Here is a 19,784-nt window from a genome sequence, read left to right on the forward strand (position 1 = left end):
GCTTATTTGTTAGTGTGGCAAATCTTTATATCTCTATCAAAGTCAATATGCAAAAGCAAACTAAGGAAATACAACATTATGTTCTATAGTCAGATCTAACAATTGTAGTGAAGATTAAAATTTAGACAAAACTAAAAACATGAAACAAATGGTCAATAGTGGGTGAAAGAAGCATTATGAGGACACTAGTTAAAAGAATGTTAGTAACCGTTTTTGCTCTTTTGTAGACAAGCTCCCAGCTTTGTATCCAAGTAAAACATTCAAAAACATTTAATATACTATAGAAGCTCAAAAAGTATTAATATAAAAGTATTCCTGGGACTTCCCTGGCGGTCCAGTGGGCTACCACTGCAGGAGGCGCAGGTTCAATCCCTGAGGCGGGGGAGGGACTAAGATCCCGCATGCCGCGGCCCCCCAAAAAAACTATTCCTCTTAAACCAACTCAAAAGACTCTAGAATATTAGCTACCAAACAAGGTATGAATGAAACATTTAAAATTTTCATTTGCTAAGAGTAATCATGTTTTAAAGGATAAAATGTAAATTAATATTTGAAGATTGCTGCCAAAAACTTGGTCTACAAAAGCATAGTTGATTACAATCACATAAAAATAATACAGTATTCTAGACAAAGAATACAAAATGGACCCACAAGGAAGAGACTGACAGGATAGCAAGTTTATAGGGGATCGGTTTCTTTAATCTATTACTAAATTAACTTTCTTAGGGACTTCCCTGGTGGCGCAGTGGTTAAGAATCCGCCTGCCAATGCAGGGGACATGGGTTTGAGTCCTGGTCCAGGAAGAACCCACATGCCGCAGAGCAACTAAGCTGGTGCGCTACAACTGAGCCTGCGCTCTAGAGCCTGCAAGCCACACTACTGAGCCCAAGTGCCACAACTACTGAAGCCTGCACACCTAGAGCCCGTGCTCCGCAACAAGAGAATCCACCGCAATGAGAAGCCCGCGCACCGCAAGGAAGAGTAGCCCCCACTCACCACAAGAGAAAGCCCACACGCAGCAACAAAGACCCATCACAGCCGAAAATAAAAATAAATAAATAATAAATAAAAATTAAAAAAGAAGACACTGCTACAGATCAAAGGCAAGTATAACATGACTAAACTCAAGTGTAAAAAGAGAAAGTCATTAGCCTTCATTCTTAAACCTTTTTAGATTGGGGTTTTTAAATAGAAAAATAATCTCTTCTGGGCTAATTTTTATTATTAAAGATTATATATACAAACACAAAATGAAACAATCCTATTTTCCTGAAATCCAATCATTTAAATGCTCTGAAATTTACATAAAGAGCGTTACTGGAGGGAAAAAACTTCACTTAGTTAGAGGTTGTGATTTTTAACAACTAACTTTTATTCAGTGCCAGAATGTGTCAGAACTGTGCTAAATGAATGCCATTCACTCTCATTCAAGGCTTGTAGCAGATATGTGGTGGACCCGACTAATATTCTTATTTTATAGAAAAGTAAACCACCTTGGAGAGGTTAATCATTTCCCCAAAGTCACATGGAGAGCGGGTGGCAAACCTGAGATCCAGACATGGATCTGACACCCAAGCCCATCCTACAGACAGAGTAAAATACTGGGTACTACGTCACATTCAAGGCCCTTTAAGAGCACATTTTATAGTGAAAAACTTTAGACTTGGAGCACTAGAAATCTGGCAATTTCCAGATACATCTGACTTGATTTTAATATTGTTGATCTAAAGGACTTTTTTTAAATCTTTTTTTTTTGAGATTTGGAAGCATAACTAAACAAATCCTTAAATCCATCATTTTTGTGGCAGCAAAGCTAGTTTAAAAGGAATGTATTTCTTCTTCACTATAGAAGGAATTATTTCACTGTCTTCTCTCTCATCTCACCTCCAGGGCATCTCCCAACAAACTTAAAAGTTGTGATTTCTGGGGTTTCCCTGGTGGTGCAGTGGTTAAGAATTCGCCTGCCAATGCAGGGAACACGGGTTCGAGCCCTGGTCCGGGAAGATCCCACGTGCCGCGGAGCAACTAAGCCTGTGTGCCACTACTACTGAGCCTGCGCTCTAGAGCCCGCGAGCCACAACTACTGAGCCCGCGCACCTAGAGCCCATGCTCTGCAACAAGAAAAGCCACCTCAATGAGAAGCCCGCGCACAGCAAAGAAGAGTAGCCCCTGCTCACCACAACTGAGAGAGCCCGTGTGCAGCAGCAAAGACCCAATGCAGCCAAAAATAAGTAAATAAAATAAATTTATTTTTTTAAAAAGTTGTGATTTCTGAATATAGTTTAAAAACAACTACAGCATCAGTTTTTAATATGAAAAAAATTTAAAAATGTTTCCCCAATTCCAAAAGCCCAGACACACACACCTCTTCTAAAATATTTTTGTGTTTTCAAATCTGTCCTTAAATCTGTTACGTTTATTACTGGTCATTCTCAGTGCTAAATTTTATTGGCTAAACAATCACCAATTAGTATTTAAAGAAGATGAAAGAACTAGAAATTATTAAAAATCGGTAATAGCAGGTAACATTTACTGAGAAATGACCACACGCCAGACTTTAAAGGGACTGTGGCATGTAATACGTAATGAGGCACTTCTATCAGCCCCATTCTATAGATAAGGAAATGGAGCTTTAGAGATTAAGATTTGATCAATGTCATACCACTAGCGGAGCTAGAAGAATATGAATCCAGACAATCAAATATACATTCCAATATAATTATTTTTACTCAATATGCAAAATCAAATATCATAGTCTTTGTCATGGTTATAAGAAACTTCCTTTTGCAAAATATCACAATAATTACCTTGTTATTAAATATTCTATTCACATATTACACCATAAAAAGTACTCGCATTGAAATGCTGCGACCTTGATTCCCGGGTCAGCTGTGCTAACCAGCTCTGTGACCCTAGGCAAGTTACTTACCCTCTTTAGGCTTCTGTATTCTCATTGGTAATGTGATGCAACTGGACAGGATAATCCTAAGGACCTTTCACCTCTAAATGTTTATAACTGTTTATTTAAAAAAATAGCGGTTACTTAAGACTGTGTAAATTACTAGCCTTAAGCTGGTTCCGCTAGTTCAGGGAGGCAAGAGAAGGGTAGTAAGGTTCTGGAGAGAAATATAGGTTGCTGTGAAAAAAATCAGTCACTTCTCTCTCTTTTTTGTTGTTTTTAAGCTTCTGTTCTATGTTACATAACTGTAAAGCTGTCAGATCAAATTCTGTCAAGTACTTTATGCTCTGCCCATGAGATGAACCAAAAGGCCTAACTAGATTCTACATGAATGAGAAAGCTTAATGTCGCCTTAAGTGAACTAACTCATCAAAAAATTTACGCAGAATGGACAATGAAGTGTAAAAAGTGTCCAAATTAATTTATAAATTAAGCAAATGGCATGCTCATTAATCCTGGATAACCTGTATAAAAACATTAATGTTCACACCTCTTACATAAGAACTCTAAGATGCCCACCAGCTATTTTACACCCATCTTTTAATAATTTCATCCCTTTTTCCTGAAAAATTATCTATTTGCAAGAATGAATGCTCTTAACAAGAAAGAAAATATAAGAGTTAAAAACCATATTCCTATTATTGTGATTTTTTTCCCTATTTAAGGTTAATTACTGGATATCAACTATACTCTTAAAACAGGGAAATATTTTTTTTTAACTTTAGTTCCTAAATAATTTCAAGATTCTTATAGATTATTGCTATTATTTGGGGGCTTTAGGAGGAGGAGTAGATGCAAAAAATTACGGAAATTTTAGAGCTGAAAGAGTTCTTAGAGAAAAAACAATTATCTCAACCAATCCAAGGCATGATCCTACCTCTCCTCATTGTTCCCCCAACACCGAAAATAGCTTAGGTGTCCCAGCAACATAATCCGCAAAGCTCTCAACCTTTAACACAAAAGGCCTGTTTCTGGACCTTATTATGATTCTCCTCTTGATTCTTCCCTTGTCTCTTTCTAACATCATAGCCTTCCGTAACGAACCTAGCCCATGTACTACATCAGCTCAACTGAACTCTCTCCCCTACTCACCTTTTATCCTTCTATCCCTCCTACCCACACAAGGCCCTAATTCCTAGATTAATCCTTCTCTGCTCTTAGAGCTGAGTTTTTAAGTATGACAAAAATGAAACCACTGAACAGACCGCTACAACTATCAACTCTCAGGTGGGCTCAACACTGCTCAGAAATCCTTTTCTATCTTCTGAGAGAGGAAAAAGATTTGATTACATATAGGTAAAGACTACCTACAAGTTTATGGGTAATGGGGCAGGAAGTTAAATGTGGTTCACACCTGTTACCTCTTTTTATTTCAAGTAGAAAACAAAATCATCTTTTGAAGTAATAATCACTGAGCCAACAGTGGACTACACACCTGGTTCTATTTGAAACATTTCACATGTATCCCTGATAGAGTTTTTATCCCAAACCCATGAAGCGGATAATTTAATTATCTCATTTGTCAGATGAGGAAATTAAAACACATAGCAGCAGAGTAACTTGTTCAAGGCACACTATAGTAAGTGGCAAAGCTAGAATTTGAACCCAGGCAGTCTAGCTGTGAGGCCTATCCTTTTAGTTACCACGCTATGTCTGAAAGCACAGCGCCTTAGGACCCTAAGATGGTATAAGATTGCTTATACATATCAAGAGAAATCTTACCAGTTTTCTTTCTAAAGGTTTAACTCCTCTCCATATCCAGAAAAATGGTCCTAGATCTAAGAAATCATTTAAAGATGAAGGTATTGGGTATCTGGTATGTTTTAGGGCTTACAAAAGCAAAATCCAGTCATATGTCATAGAATTTTGTACACGTCAAAGGTGGAATATGTAGAATACTAGTTAAGGGAGTGTGCTCTTGAGCCAAACTGCCAGGATTACTAGCTGTGTGACCATAGGCAAATTACTTGAACAGATAGAGAAAAAGGAACTCTGAGGAAGGACTAAATTGCAAGGGTAAAACTAATAACTTTGAATACATATTAAAATTTTTACATCTAAAAACAAAAAATTCAGAGGCAAACGTTATGTAACCAATATGATCCACAAGAGTTAGGCTGCTTAATACAAATACAATGGTTTTTAAACTAAGATGCAAATAAGCAAGTGGCATGGACAATTCATAAAACAGGACAAACACCAAAAATGCTCAACTCTTAATTTTTTTTAAAAGCCTATTGCATGTACTTTTAAAACTAATTTATGAAAAATACTGGTATATACTTACATGTTTATACAGAAGATGATGTGGAAGGGCATACATTATATTGTTATTGTTAACAGTAGTTATTCTTGATGAAGGAGGAAGGAGGGACCCAAGGGAAGAGACATGCCGGGAAGAAAGGAGATTCCATATAGAGCCCCTTCCTCATCGCTTTTGTAGTGCAGTCTCTCTTGGATGCATCCGATTGACAAAATTTAGGTTACGTGCCTGCATCTAACCTCCAATGGAGACAGAATTTGATACGGGGGTTCTACCTTGGGGAGGCGAAACAGGGCTCATAGGGCTGAAATGAGACTCCTAAGCAAAATGAGTCAGAACACAAATACTAAATGACCACACCCAGGAACGGATGCTAAACCCTTTTCTAACTACATATACACTTGCAGCAAGATATAGAGAGCTATTTACACTCCTCAGATACATATGCAAAAGCCTAACAATAAATTAATAGGTGATATTTCCACTACTGGGCATATACCCTGAGAAAACCATAATTCAAAAAGGGTCATGTACCACAATGTTCATTGCGGCTCTACAATAACCAGGACATGGAAGCAACCTAAGTGTCCATCGACATATGAATGGATAAAAAGATGTGGCACATATATACAATGGAATATTACTCAGCCATAAAAAGAAATGAAATTGAGTTATTTGTAGTGAGGTGGATGGACCTAGAGACTGTCATACAGAGTGAAGTAAGTCAGAAAGAGAAAAATAAATACCGTATGCTAACACATATATATGGAATTAAAAAAAAATGTTTCTGAAGAACCTAGGGGCAGGACAGGAATAAAGACACAGACGTAGAGAATGGACTTGAGGACACAGGGAGGGGGAAGGGTAAGCTGGGACGAAGTGAGAGAGTGGCATGGACTTATATACACTACCAAATGTAAAACAGATAGCTAGTGTGAAGCAGCCGCATAGCATAGGGAGATCAGCTCAGTGCTTTGTGACCACCTAGAGGGGTGGGATAGGGAGGGTGGGAGGGAGACGCAAGAGGGAGGAGATATGGGGATATATGTATAGCTGATTCACTCTGTTATAAAGCAGAAACTAACACACCATTGTAAAGCAATTATACTCCAATAAAGATGTTAAAAAAATTTTTTTTTAAGTTATACAAAATAAAAAAAAAAAGTGCTTATAACTGAAGCTTCCACTTGACTGACTACATATAGTACTACAGAATACATGTGCCTCTAGAACATGTCAGCTACTCTAGCCCTTCATGACCCAGCTTACTGAACACTGTTTATCTCACAGGAGCAGTGTACAAACATCAGGAAGGGCAAAATAAGAACTACTTAAATGAATACACCATAAAGTTTTGTCCTTCATTTCAACATTAGACAATCTAAATTTATTTTTTTTTAACCTGGTTTCTTTACCATGTAATAGGTCTGATGTTATAGTGCTTAAAGTTAACGGGTTTGGTAGGAAACCTCAAGGACACAGGCAATTTTTAAAAACAGAAGTCCAAACAACATGCACATTGTTGCAGATATCTTTAACATAAAATATCACAGGTTTGTCTCATTTAGAACCACGAAGATGGATATTTTCATTTTAAAGGAAATAGAACAAAAAGCAAAAACAAAACAAAACTTGGTGCTTAATTTTGGCATATGATTTATGAAATATTCTGCTGAGTCACAATCACCACCACCAAAACCACCCCACCCCATTCCCTAATATTTTCACTGCACAACAAATAAGTGTAACCAAGGGTTGCTGCTATCTGCAGAGTATCACCCCAACTTGGAAAAACAGCAGCCTCCAACCCACAGGCTAACCATTCCGCTCTCCCTTCCAGGCTTCTCCAACTCTGCACGTAAGACTCATGGCCCCATACACCTGCTCTTGCAATCCTCGTGCAAACTCAGGTGTGTATGCTTACCCAGGTCAAGTGAAATTGTTTTCTTACCTTTCACCGGCAGCAGTCCCAGGGGAAAAAAAGAGATAGTAGTAGCCTTCCTCTCTGGCTTCAATACATACTCACTACATAAATGAATGACTGAACAAAGGTTTGTATAAATAAACCACACACTGGTGCTAGGAGCAAGAGCTGCCACAGATGAAACACGTGAAGTTCTGCTGCTAAAGGAAAAGCAATAGATAGTCTCTCAACAGGCAGAGACAGAAGTGAAGACCCTCTAGTAAAGCAACTATACTCCAATAAAAATTAATTTAAAAAAAAAAGAAAATAAGAAAGGAAGACCCTCTAAGAAGATGGGAATGCTAAATGGAAGCCAGAAAGCATACTGAGAATGGCAAGTAGTTGGATTCACCAACAGAGTTAAGGTATATAAAAAGAAGTAATGGTAGGTACACTAGGAAAATAAATTGAGGATAGAACATAACAGGCCAAGAATACCAGACTAAAGAGTTTGGACTTTATTTGGCACACAGAAGGAGGCAATTTAAAGATCCTGAGCAGAAAAGAGACATCCAAGGCTATGCTTTAAGACAATTTACCTAGCAGCTGTGTGTAGGAGGGATTAATAGGTAGAAATGAAGGCAGACAAGTTGAGAAACTCATGAGTTTCTCGTAAGTTCCTTGTGCATACTTCTTTTAACATACTTACCACGTGAGAGTGTGATTTACTTTTCTTCGTCTATTCTACCAGGCTCAGAACTCCAAAGAAGCATAATCCATTTTTCCAAACATATAAAAAGTAGGGATGAATCAAATGATCTCTGATGTCCTTTCTAACTAATAACTTAGGTGTCTATGTTTGATTACTTAGAGAACGAAGATAGGAAATAATTTACAAAGGGGTGGTATCATCAAATTCATTTATAACCATTTTTTATAATTCATAATGTTTTCTGATGATGAAAGATCATTCATTGCTTGCTTACCTTGCACGAGGCATTATGTTCAACACTCTACACATATTATATCACTTATTCCTCAAAATGACCCTATGAGGCAGGTATTCATACATTCTTCCAACGAGGAGCCTCAGGTGTGAAAAGGTTAAGTAAGTTGCCCAAGTTCACACAGCTAGTAAGTGGCAGAGTCAGTCTCTAAACCTAGGCAATCTCTCTCCAGAACCTGGATTTAACCAGGTTCCCAGGTCAAGACAAAAGGTCAGTATAACCCATAATGTATCTAATCATACAATTATCATAGAATATATCAAGCATATTGTTCAGTCACTCTTTAAGTGTTAGATTTTTAAAAAATCTTGCAGTATCCTCTCTTCAGACTTTAGATACTTGTTCTAATCACTATGATCCATCTTCATCAGAATTTTTAAATGTTTACTACACAATAAATACAAAGCCAACTGTTCTAAAATAAAAGGGAAACTTAAAAGCTGACAAAGTAAAATGCTTACCAAATATTTCTTTAACAAATTACTACAAAATAGAGCTAAGGGAAAATACCGAAATTACAGTTTTTTATTATCCATTGCTTGAGATTCAGTTGGTACTAGACTCAATATGAATTATGAGCAAGTTTTTTTTTTTTTTTTTTAAGCTAAAGCAAAATGACCCCATCATAGGGCATCATTATTAGGGTTCTGACTGTCCAGATGCAGAGATGGAAAAGAATCCCTGCCCTCTTCATGCATCAGACAATGAACATCCACATTTTAAGAAAACTACACTGAACAACTGGAATGCCTCCAGTGGAAAACAACCAGGATGGCAAAGGATCTGGAATCCACGGTACAGTAGATGAGGAACAGGAATTGGGAGAAATCAGTGAGGGCATGTCTTGGTGGGGAAGTCTTGGAAGGGAGGCAAGAAAGTTCCCTTCAAATATTTGAAGAGTCAATACGCAGATGAAAACTTAGACTTTTTCAACATATCTCTAAAGAGTAAAAGAAATGGGCCTTCCCAACAATAAATTCTACCCACAAATGTATCACGCTGCATGAAAACACAGACCAACCAATTAGCTGATCAAAGAGTACTGTTAGTGACAGCTGATACAGTCCAACTCTGGTTGGAGTAACATCTCTCTGAATCGTGGTAAATAAAGGCACAAGAACATCCGTGAGCCACTTCTAGAAAGGAGAGCCAAGAGCTTCTAGACTTCAGTTGAGTGGTTGTGTATGAAATTGTAAAATCATATGAATCATTTTATAAAATAAAACTATGCTTTTTGTTGTTGTTGTCGCCATTCTGAGAAGCTACTCAGATACAAAAAGTTAGTATTCTCCAAACAAAATTTACTCAGAATCACTTCAATTTCTTTTTTCACGGTTTAGAAAATTTTATCAAGAAATCTCCTCAGCCTTGAAATTAATTTCAAGGACTTTTAGATATGCATTAACTTACAAAGCTAAATATCAAGGCTTCTAACATGTGGTTGTTTTTTGCTAAATATAGCTCTATTTTCCACTCATATGAGTAAGTAATTAATAGAAAACAGATTCTTAGTCTGGGATCCACAAAAGCTATAAAGGGGACTACATGAATTACTTTGAATTTTTCAAAAAACACTTATTTCCCCTACATAATACACAAAATAATGAAAACCAAAGATTTTCTTGGTTTTAACTAGAATTCTACCAACTCAACTCATTTTGGTTATACTTTATCTCAGGTAAAGCAAAAGCTCTGACAAGTGGTAGAGAAATCACAATTTTAAAAATGAAAAAGTAAAGCAGTGCTTTGAAATGTACCTCAAAAAAGTGCTGTACATGGCGCTATGTGGGGAGAAGATAATAAAACGGAGAAAAAGATTAGAAACACTGAACTAGATACCAAAAAAAACAAAAACAAAAACTATCCTAATCTCATTGATGATAACATTAGTTGTAGCTCACCTTTAGGAACATTATCACATTTACCTCTGCCAACATTTTGAGATAAGCTCTGTTATAACTACTCTTTTATAAAGCCAGGGTTCAAACTTACGTCTATTTGGTTTAAATTGTGGAATTATACTGCCTCTGAATAATAACTACTGTTAACTTAAGAATCAGAATAACTTCATCTGATATATCAGGGGCTGGCTGATCTAAACCTGAAAGCATTGTTAATATGTGTAAGACTTTAGAGGGACTTCCCCGGTGGTCCAGCGGTTAAGACTCCATGCTTCCACTGCAGGGGGCTCGGGATTGATCCCGGGTGGGGGAACTAAGATTCCACATGCCTTGCCGTGTGGCCAAAAAGTAAAAAAAAAAAAAAAAAAAAAAGACTTCAGACTAAAAAGTTCCTTATCAGTACAGTTTATTACTTTATCAATCATTGTACAACAAAGAGTCAAGCTCATTGACTTTTTCTCCACGGCTATTCATTCTCAAATTGGCTTCTCCCCTTATCGCTATACTTATATTACTTCTCTTAAGGCCTCCAACAACCTCTCAATTCCCAAATTCAAGGGATTATTTTCATTCTCACCCCTCTTGTCCTTATGACAGACCAGACCCAACTGACTATTTTCTGCCACTTAAAAGTTTCCCTCCTTCCTTGGACAACACTCTCTCTCAATTCTATTTTTTAGCTTCTTTCCCTCAGTTTCTTTCAGCAACTGAACCCTCTCTCTCCTCTGCACAATCCATAAATGCAGGGGTCCCCCAACATGCAGTCTGGCACTTTCTTAAAGATACAATTTACTAAGTTGATTTGTTCCCTATACATATTTCCAAAAATCTTTGTGCATTTAGATTTTAAGGAATTTTAATCCACAATACTTCACTAAACTATAAACACCATGAGGGTGGGGTCTATTTGGTTTTGTGGTCCGTAACATAAGACACTCAGTGTTTGCTGAATACATGAAAGCTACCTTTGGTGTAACCTAAAACTAACATCTCATTGGAGCAGCTGGTAACTAAAATCATGCTTTTCTTTTTAAAGTATGTGCTAAGTCACAAACTTTCTGGCCCAAAAAATAGGTTGGACTAGATGAGTAGATCCCTCCTACAGAGCAGATAAACCTTAAGGTTTCATATACCAGCTCTAAAATTCAATGAGTCTAATAATTATCAGCTGTTCCCAGATTATCTTTAAATCATCACACCTCTTCCTTAATAAATACAACCTTGAGTAATTTTGTTGTTGTTGTACTAAAGAACTGTGAAATACCCCTACTACCCATGAAGCATGCCAAATTTAGTACTTTAATTTCAGGGTTAAACATACAAAGGATCAGAAGCCTAATGGTGTGTGAAAAGAAAATCACTGTAAACACAATAATCGTGCGATTCTTTTTTTCAATTTAGAATCATAAAATCTTAGAAATGGGAATAAACATGAAAGTCTTGTTTAACTTCCTACCCAACCAACGATCCTTTCTACAGAATCCTTGATATTTTTTGAAAACCTGCCCGAATACTCAATCCTTTTGTATTCTAATTAACTCTAAAAAGTAAATCTTAGGCATATGACTGAACCTAACACACACAGATGGCTTAAAAAGGGTTAGTTAGGTAGGAGATAAGTAGAAAAGTGTTAGAGGTTTTTTTTTCTCTTTTCAATTTCTCAACCATTGGTATAGTAATGCTCAAAATCTCAAGCCACATTAAAGATAAAGAAGCACACCAAGATCACTTCCAAACTCAGGTTAATTAAATACAATAGTACCAATTCAGTGAACCTCTCTGACACGTATATTAAGAGAATCAGTGTAAAGATATAGGGATTGTGTTTGACTACGTGTTGAACTTGCCAGCAGGAACAATCTCAATCCCTCGGGACCTAGCACAGGTCCAGTCAGGGCACAGGCAATCCTTAGCAGGCAATCTTTACTTCATTAAGTTCTCTGAAACAAGACATCTCTCAGCTCATCTCCTGATGTCCAAGGTCCCTTTCACCTCCATAATTCTTCCCACAGAACATGTCATTAAGGAGTGGCATGACACTTCTGCTAGGGATGGTACATGATATGGAATCATGTGTTTGCAGAGATACTAAGTGAAAGAGTCTTCAACTAATCCGAAAAAAAGTTTAGAGTAATTTAATAAAGAGGATGACTCTCAAAAGCATCTAACTATAAAATATTTTGTTTTCTCCAAATCAAAGTTAAGCCTTTTGTTTGACGTATATTGTATCTTTGATTAGAGAAATGATACCAGTTGTAATGATTCGAATACTATTCCAAAGGTCAGTCTCATTTGGAACTTGTTAGAACCTAAAATCCACAGGTATAGCATCTTAGGTTATAATCACTCAAGCAGCAGACCAATGTTGCTACTCATATAAGCTAAATTCCCTAAGCCAATCCTCATCATAAATTCAAAGAGAGGAGTTCACTGTGACAGCTACAAGCTTTCCGTGAAAGGCTGTGATAGTTTACCTTTATTTGTACTGGAAGTCTTATCACAAATGGACTTTTCCCAGGTTCCTCTCACCACCACATTCCCTGGGCTCCCCCCACCAGAAAAACCAAACAACAAACAAGCAAAGGTTTTCAAAAACCAAAAACTTAGTCTCATCCACATACCAAAAACTTAATCTTGTCCATGTTAGTCACTAAAAATCGTTCCTCTTGAAGGAGAAAAGCAAAATACAGTTTGCAAAAATAACCTGTACATCTTTTGTACATACATACATAAATGCAAGCAGACGATACAAGGCACATCAAACCCAGATCCATTTTAGTGAATTCCCTCCAGGGCCCAAATGTGTGTATTATGCAACTGCCACCATTCCAGACTTTAATCCCTGTCTGTGATGCAGTGATAAAATACAGATGACGGGAGTATAATCTACTAGGTACGTACGTATATTTGCGAGGAGACAAGTTAAAACAAGAACTACCAAATTCTTTGGAACCGTGAAAATGACGGAAGGTGTAACAGTTCTAAATCACAACTTTTCCTTTGGGTAGTCTTTTAGCAACCTGTCCCTACCCCCCTCAAAATCCTCACACGAGAGCGTTTTCATTGAGGTTTTGAAATGATATCCCAAAGGAGGAAGGGGTAGTGGTTATTTTAGAATCTACTCCAGGTAAGACACTCATACACTTTCCAGAAGCTGAAAAGCCAGTGAGATACTTCACCCCGTCTCCCAAAGGGCGATAATGGGAGTAAATGTAATCCAGATCCCTGAGCCACAAACAATCCAAAGCTTCACCCACTGATTTCCTAGGGCACAGGCCTCGAAAAATTGCATAATGGGTAGCTAAGAATTAGAACAAAATTGTAATGACCTACATTCTAGAACGGAATCCATACAATACCTATTCCAAAAGTGGTTAAAGGTAAGAGAGGCGGTCAGAGCATCCGTGGCTGAACCCGAGTCCAAACGCTTCCGCCCCACCAGCCACCAGGTCCGCTTCCCCCACGCCGAGGCGACCGATCCGGGCGGACAGGCTCCAGGTGGGAGAGGTGGGAGGGGAGGGGAGTAGAGGGGGCACAGCAAGCAGCAGCCGGGGAGCGGGCGGAGGAAGGAGGAGGCATTCCCTCACACAAAATGGTGGCGCTGGCGCGGAGGCCGGCGCACCTGGGGCGGGCCACACGCCCCTCGGGGGAGCAGGCCGGTCGCCCGCAACTGGACGCGCGCCCCGGGCCCGGGTGGCCGGCGTGGGCCTGCGCCGCGCCCGAGTCCTCAGGGCGGCCCGCAGCTCGTGGTCCGCGTCACCGCCCGCGCGCGGGGGTGCGGGTGCGGGGCCGCGGGTGCGGGGTCGGCGAGGCGCGAGGCCGGCGGGGCGCGAGGCCCGACCGGGCAGCCTCGGCCTGGGCCCGCGGCCCCCGCCCGGGACGGGCCGCGCACTCACCTCGGACTCGCCGCCGGAGCTCGGGAAAGGAGGCGGAGCCGCGGGAATGAATGAAGCCGGCGGCGGCTCTCTGGCGACCCCAGGCCGGGCCCGGGCCGCGCCGCTCGCGGCTGCCGGGGCCGGTACAGCCGCCCGCCCCTCGCCCGGGACGCCCGGCTCCTGGTCGGCGGGTCGGCCGCAGCCCACCGTGCCCTCCGCCAACGTGACGCACTCGCGCCGCAGCGCCTCCAGCCTTTGCAGACGCGCGGCGCCCGCGCCCACCGCGAATCCCCCCGCCCGCCCGCGCCGCGCGGCCCCTCCTCGGCGCCCGGGACGCCGCCCTGCCTCCCGCCGGGCTCGCTTGTTAGGCGGGCGCCGGGCAGGTGCGGGCTCAGCCGGCCGGAGGGCGCCACGCGGCCGCCGCCCCGCCACCCGCGCCCCCTCTCCCCGCTCCCGCCGCCGTCGCTAGCCCCAGCTAGCCCCAGCTCAGGCAATGGCCGGGTATTAAAGAGTGACCTTGGCTTAGGTATAAAAATAGGTGCGGGTAAGCTGCGGGGACCACGACGCTGAATTTGCGTATTCCTTTAATGTCAACATTCGCAGGATCCCGTTTGCACGCCCCAAGGAGTTCTCCTCTAGCGAGGGGCGGGACCTCCGGGAATTTACCCAGGGTGGGCGAGGCCTGCCGGCCTCGGACAGGGATGCGGAGGGTGCGGACGAGGACCACAGGCCCCCGCCAGCCACCTCCCTTCGAAACCCACTGCCACACTGGAGGATGGAAGGCGAAAGGAAGTCGAGAGGCCCCTTCACAATCTGGACAAGCCCAAGTGCCCAGACTTCCATCTTGAGATTACAAGGAACCACCAGATTCCTGCGTTGAGCCTTTCTCTTTCAGAAACTAGCACACGCAAAACTATCCCTAACCCAGAAGAACCGCGGTCCACCCTCCTTTCCTCCCCTTCCTCTTCCAATTAATTTCCCTTGCCTTAGCGCCCAGGGCCCTTTTGCTAATTACACTCCCACGGAAGAAAGATAAACTCTCAAGTATTTAAAGCGTGGTAGATTTCTTTAAAGTAATGCATGCCATGGTTTAAATATGTTTAATAAATGTACTGAGGAATAGTATTTAGAGTAATTTTAATACTTCGTATTATCCATAAACTCTGGAAAATAAGCTCATCATTCAAGAGCCGTGGCACTGTTTTTAGTTCATCCAGTACCTTTGAAATTGCTTCTTTCATTCCTCAGAAATATTTAGCAATCATAGTACCGACCTTTCATGAAGTTACTAACGATCAATGAGATCAATAAATACTTCAAAGAATACTTGTTGATACAGAGCTATTTGGCTCAGATTTTTTTCATCAAATAGACTTTTCTACCTTCAGTTGCTCATAAGAATCAACCTCACATCTGTAATTTTTTTTATCTGTAATACTTAATTAACAGAAATCTTAAATGTTATACATAAAGTAATTACCATTTTTGTGGACCTTAACAATGAACTAGATTTAATTGAGCAGGAATTTTGAATAGTTGGGGGTTTTTTTTGAATTTTTGAATTTTATTTTATTTTTTTGTACAGCAGGTTCATATTAGTCATCCATTTTATACACATCAGTGTATACATGTCAATCCCAATCGCCCAATACAGCACACCACCACCCCCGACCCCCGGCAGCTTTCCCCGCTTGGTGTCCATATGTTTGTTCTCTACATCTGTGTCTCAATTTCTGCTCTGCAAACCGGTTCATCTGTACCATTTTTCTAGCTTCCACATGTATGTGTTAATATGTGTTATTTGTTTTTTTCTTTCTGACTTACTTCACTCTGTATGACAGTCTCTAGATTCATCCACGTCTCTACAAATGACCCAATTTCGTTCCTTTTTATGGCTGAGTAATATTCCATTGTATATATGTACCACATCTTCTTTATCCATTCATCTGTTGGTGGACATTTAGGTTGCTTCCATGTCCTTGCTATTGTAAATAGTGCTGCAATGAACATTGGGGTGCATGTGTTTTATCCACAGCAAATCTTGAATGAATGAAGTTATATAACTCTGGAATTTATATTTCTAGGACTGTATGTAAGTCAGAGTCCCCAGGTCAATTCCAAACAACTGCCACTTGGGAAGATGTTCTTTTGGCTACCACACTACAGGTGTTGAAGCCTTGGGCCACAGAGTAAAGCTAGCCAATGCAACTTTTTATGTTTGAAATGCATGAGTGTGATTGGCTTTTAGCTATTATTGTAGTCGGTGGCTACTTGTGCCTGGGAACCCTGTCTTTCAAATGTCTGGCCACTCTGTTAGGAATCAAAGCCACACTCACCTAGCCCCATAAAAGATAGGGTCCAGTGGCCCCTCATTCAAGCAGCTAAACCCAGCTTTCTTCCTGCAGCAAGGATCTTTACTGCAGAGACCTGCTGAAGAAGTGCTGTCTCCTACCTATGAGGAGTGTCCTGTGAGGAAGCTCTGGCTTCGTTCTCTTTACTTGCAACGTGATAAGGCTTTGAGTGTTTTAAGAAAAAAAAAAAATCACCATTTACGTCCCTCTTTGGCTGAGATACATGAAATCTTGCTTCTGTGTTTACCCATATTCTGAAGATCCATGTGCTCTTAGTGCGCAAAGAATTAAGAAAAAAAAGTCTTTATCAGATTAATACATGCTGTAAATCACTACCAAATATTTTGAAATATGCTTTGACGCTTTTGTCTAAAAAGTTTTGTAGCAAGTAAAAGGATTATTGCTTTGATTTTTGTTGTTGCATATGCTCGCTTTAATTATTATTTTGTTAAGTTGTAAGCAGAAAGAAACGTTAAGAGTTCTTACTGCATTGTTAGTATATGACAAAAGTGGAATGAAACCATGTTAAGAGAGACTGGTTACAACACTGGACTTTGGAGATTGCTGATACAAATGACCCAGAAAAGAGCCCTTAAACTGTACTGGAAAAGAGAAATTCCTAATGGCTAAAATAATGGCTAATGTTTTTGATTGTTAACAAATTGCAAGGCACTCTACTAACTTCTTTCTGGAAATTAACTCATTTAATTCTAATACCCGTCCTTCGAGGTACATACCCGGTTTACCTGCAAGGAAATTGAGGCACACAGAGAAGCTAAGTAATTTGCTCAGGGGCACACAGCTAATAATCCTGGCAGTTTGGCTCAAGAGCACACTCCCTTAACCAGTGTTCTATACCGCCTTTCATGGACACAAAATCTTATGCCATATAATTGAATTTCACTTTTGAAGCCCTAAAACATACCAAATACCAGTGCCTTCAATGTTTAAATAATTTCTTAGATCCAGTAGTATTTTCCTGGACATGAAGAGGGAATTAAACCCTTAGTTAGAAAGAAAACTTGTAAGACTTCCTCACATATATATTAAGCAAAATTATATAATCTGTTAGTTTTTGAAAAGCAAAAAAAACCAAAACAAAAAAAAAAAAACACAAACTTTTAAGGTTAATTGCTCTCCAAGTTTTTTTCTTTTTCAGGTTCCAGAGAGCAGTTATAAGTTTTATTTATACATTTATTTAGTGAATGGAAGAAACACATTTCCTGAGAAAAGATTCATCACCGTCTTTGACCCTCCATTAGACTTAGATGGGTAGAATTAGGGTCCAATGTATACAATACACGTTTTGAATTCATAATATTACAATGAGAAGGTTTTCATGACTGAGGTAGCCCAGGGACTTCTAGATCTAAAATATTAGCCAGTTAGTTAACTAGTTAGCTAATAGTGTCAGCCATGGAAAATGGGAAGCGAGAAGGTAATCTTTCCTACTCACCCTAGAAGAATGTTTTATTTTTTTCCTCAGGTATGTAAAGTATGTCACAGGAATGCTTTAATTATTAAAAGCAGTATTTTGTTGGGGTTTTCTTTGTCAAACACTACTACTATCTGAGGATTTCAAATTCCTGAATGGTACTATGCACTGAGAAAAAGAAGAAAAAAGAACCTGAAGAACAAGAGAAATAACAGGTTTGAGAAGACCAGTTACATTTGTTCTTCTGGTTTGGTTTGATCTAATATGAGATACAAATTTAAGCACAGAGTATTTGGTAAGTTTAGGCTCAGTTTAAGAGAAAGAAGATGTGGTATTTTTCATAATACTGAAGAAAAATTACATATTTATATCCATATATAGCAAGATGCCTAGTTAATATCCATTTTCCCCTTCTCTCTGCCAGACCCAATTTTGTTCAGGGTGGCAATGTGTCCAACCAAAACTATTTTCCTTCCCAGACTCCTCTTGCAGCTTATGATCATTTTGGTCAATGAAATGTGAGCAGATTATTTGGTATGGCTTTCCAAGAAAGCGCTTTTTTTTTTCCTGATAAAAGACACGCTGAGCTATCCCTTTGCCTTTTGCCATTTGTACATTTTTCTCCTTCCTGCCTGAAAGAAGACCTTACCTCTAGGATCAGAGCAGCCGTCTTGCAACCGTGAGCTGACCATGAGAATGAAACCCATGTATTAAGTACGCCAGAGTCAAGATATAGTAACATGGGACAATCATGACATAACGGAGCTACCACACCAGTTCCAGACTGCCTACCCCCAGTCTTCTTGGTCACTTGCCAACAAATGCAGTCCTCACTAAAATTCAAAGTTAAACACTGTCTCCTTGCTATGGCTAGAAAAAAAGAACGCTCTTCTATAATATGTATACTATACTTTATAGATGCTCTTCTTTGATTTTGCTGCTGTCTTAAGGAACTGCATTTTGCAGAAATCAGTGCTCTCTGTGACTCACCTACCTAGTATTTGATGAAGAAAACACACTACTCCCTGACCATGAAAAGAATATCTTATACTTGATCATTTAGTGCATTTGATTTTAAACATTTCACACTTGACCTCAGTAAGTCTCGAATATCACTGTGAGGAAGGATAAGAAGTGGCTGTAGTTAGTAGTCTAGAAACAAGTTACTGGCCAAAGTAATTGCCATGCCAAGTGTATAAGGAATATACAGAAAAGTATAATTATGTTTTTCATTTTTAATTAAAAACAAGTAGAAGAATCAAGGCATCAAGAGGGATCCTAAAATGAGAATAAGTAGTCTATACTTCATAGAAAGCCACCTGGCAATACATATCAAAAGTGATGAAAGTGTGAATGTTCCCCTTAATACTTAAGGAAACTTTTAAAAAGAAGAAAAAATTAACTACAATCTAATGTTTTTTATTGAGTGTATTTCCTAAAGTGGGTATTGAATAAATGACAAGAAAATGAGTAAAAATTTCAAAACAGTGAAAAAAAAAAAGTTATGTGCATGAAGATGTCACTAAAGCATTTTTTTTAAAAGCCAAAATGTATAAATAATACCATGAATGTCTAAAGAGGTATATTACTATTAATCAAAGAAATACAAAAAAGTTTGCCTATCTTACTGCAGGCAATAAGAGGTATTATTTTTAATCACTAATAGCAACCACAAAGCTTATTGAAACAGCTACTCACTCTGTAATAGGTTGGCATGCAAATGGACCGCCCATCTGGAGGCAAAGTATCATGGTCACCATTGTCACTGTTGCCGGGTTACGTTTATTAAACACTTATGTACCAAACATTGTACTAAATGTTTTACTGAAATTGTCTTGTTTAATCCTCACACTATTTCAGGTAGATACTATATCCTTATTTCAAAGATGAGGAAACTGAGGTTTAAGGAGGTGAAGAAATTGACCCAAGGTGGTAGAGCAGGAATTTGACCATTGTCCTGAATTATACTAGACTTTAAATTCTAGACTTTAGACTTAACTATACTGCTTCTCAATTAGTATATATCCAAGCTTCTAGAAAATATTTATATTAGCACCCTCTCACCCAATATTATATATTTATTAACTGAA

The 19,784-nt window shown here is 39.4% G+C and overlaps 1 protein-coding gene across 4 annotated transcripts in view; it reads right to left on the bottom strand.

Moving 5' to 3' along the window:
- FAM169A (family with sequence similarity 169 member A) overlaps positions 1–14,512 on the bottom strand; it is a 63,776-nt gene extending 49,264 nt beyond the window's left edge. For 2 of the 4 annotated variants that reach the window (XM_068535521.1, XM_068535518.1), the window contains exon 1: positions 13,393–13,710. The gene's annotated coding sequence lies outside the window, so the exon portion shown is untranslated. Of the gene's footprint in view, positions 1–13,392; positions 13,711–13,929; positions 14,068–14,424 lie in introns of those variants that run through there. The other 2 variants (XM_068535520.1, XM_068535519.1) reach the window with 2 other exon arrangements.
- Positions 14,513–19,784: the final 5,272 nt, after the last annotated feature.

The sequence above is a fragment of the Eschrichtius robustus genome, chromosome 2, assembly GCF_028021215.1.
Source record: "Eschrichtius robustus isolate mEscRob2 chromosome 2, mEscRob2.pri, whole genome shotgun sequence".
In the NCBI taxonomy this organism is placed as follows: domain Eukaryota; kingdom Metazoa; phylum Chordata; class Mammalia; order Artiodactyla; family Eschrichtiidae; genus Eschrichtius; species Eschrichtius robustus.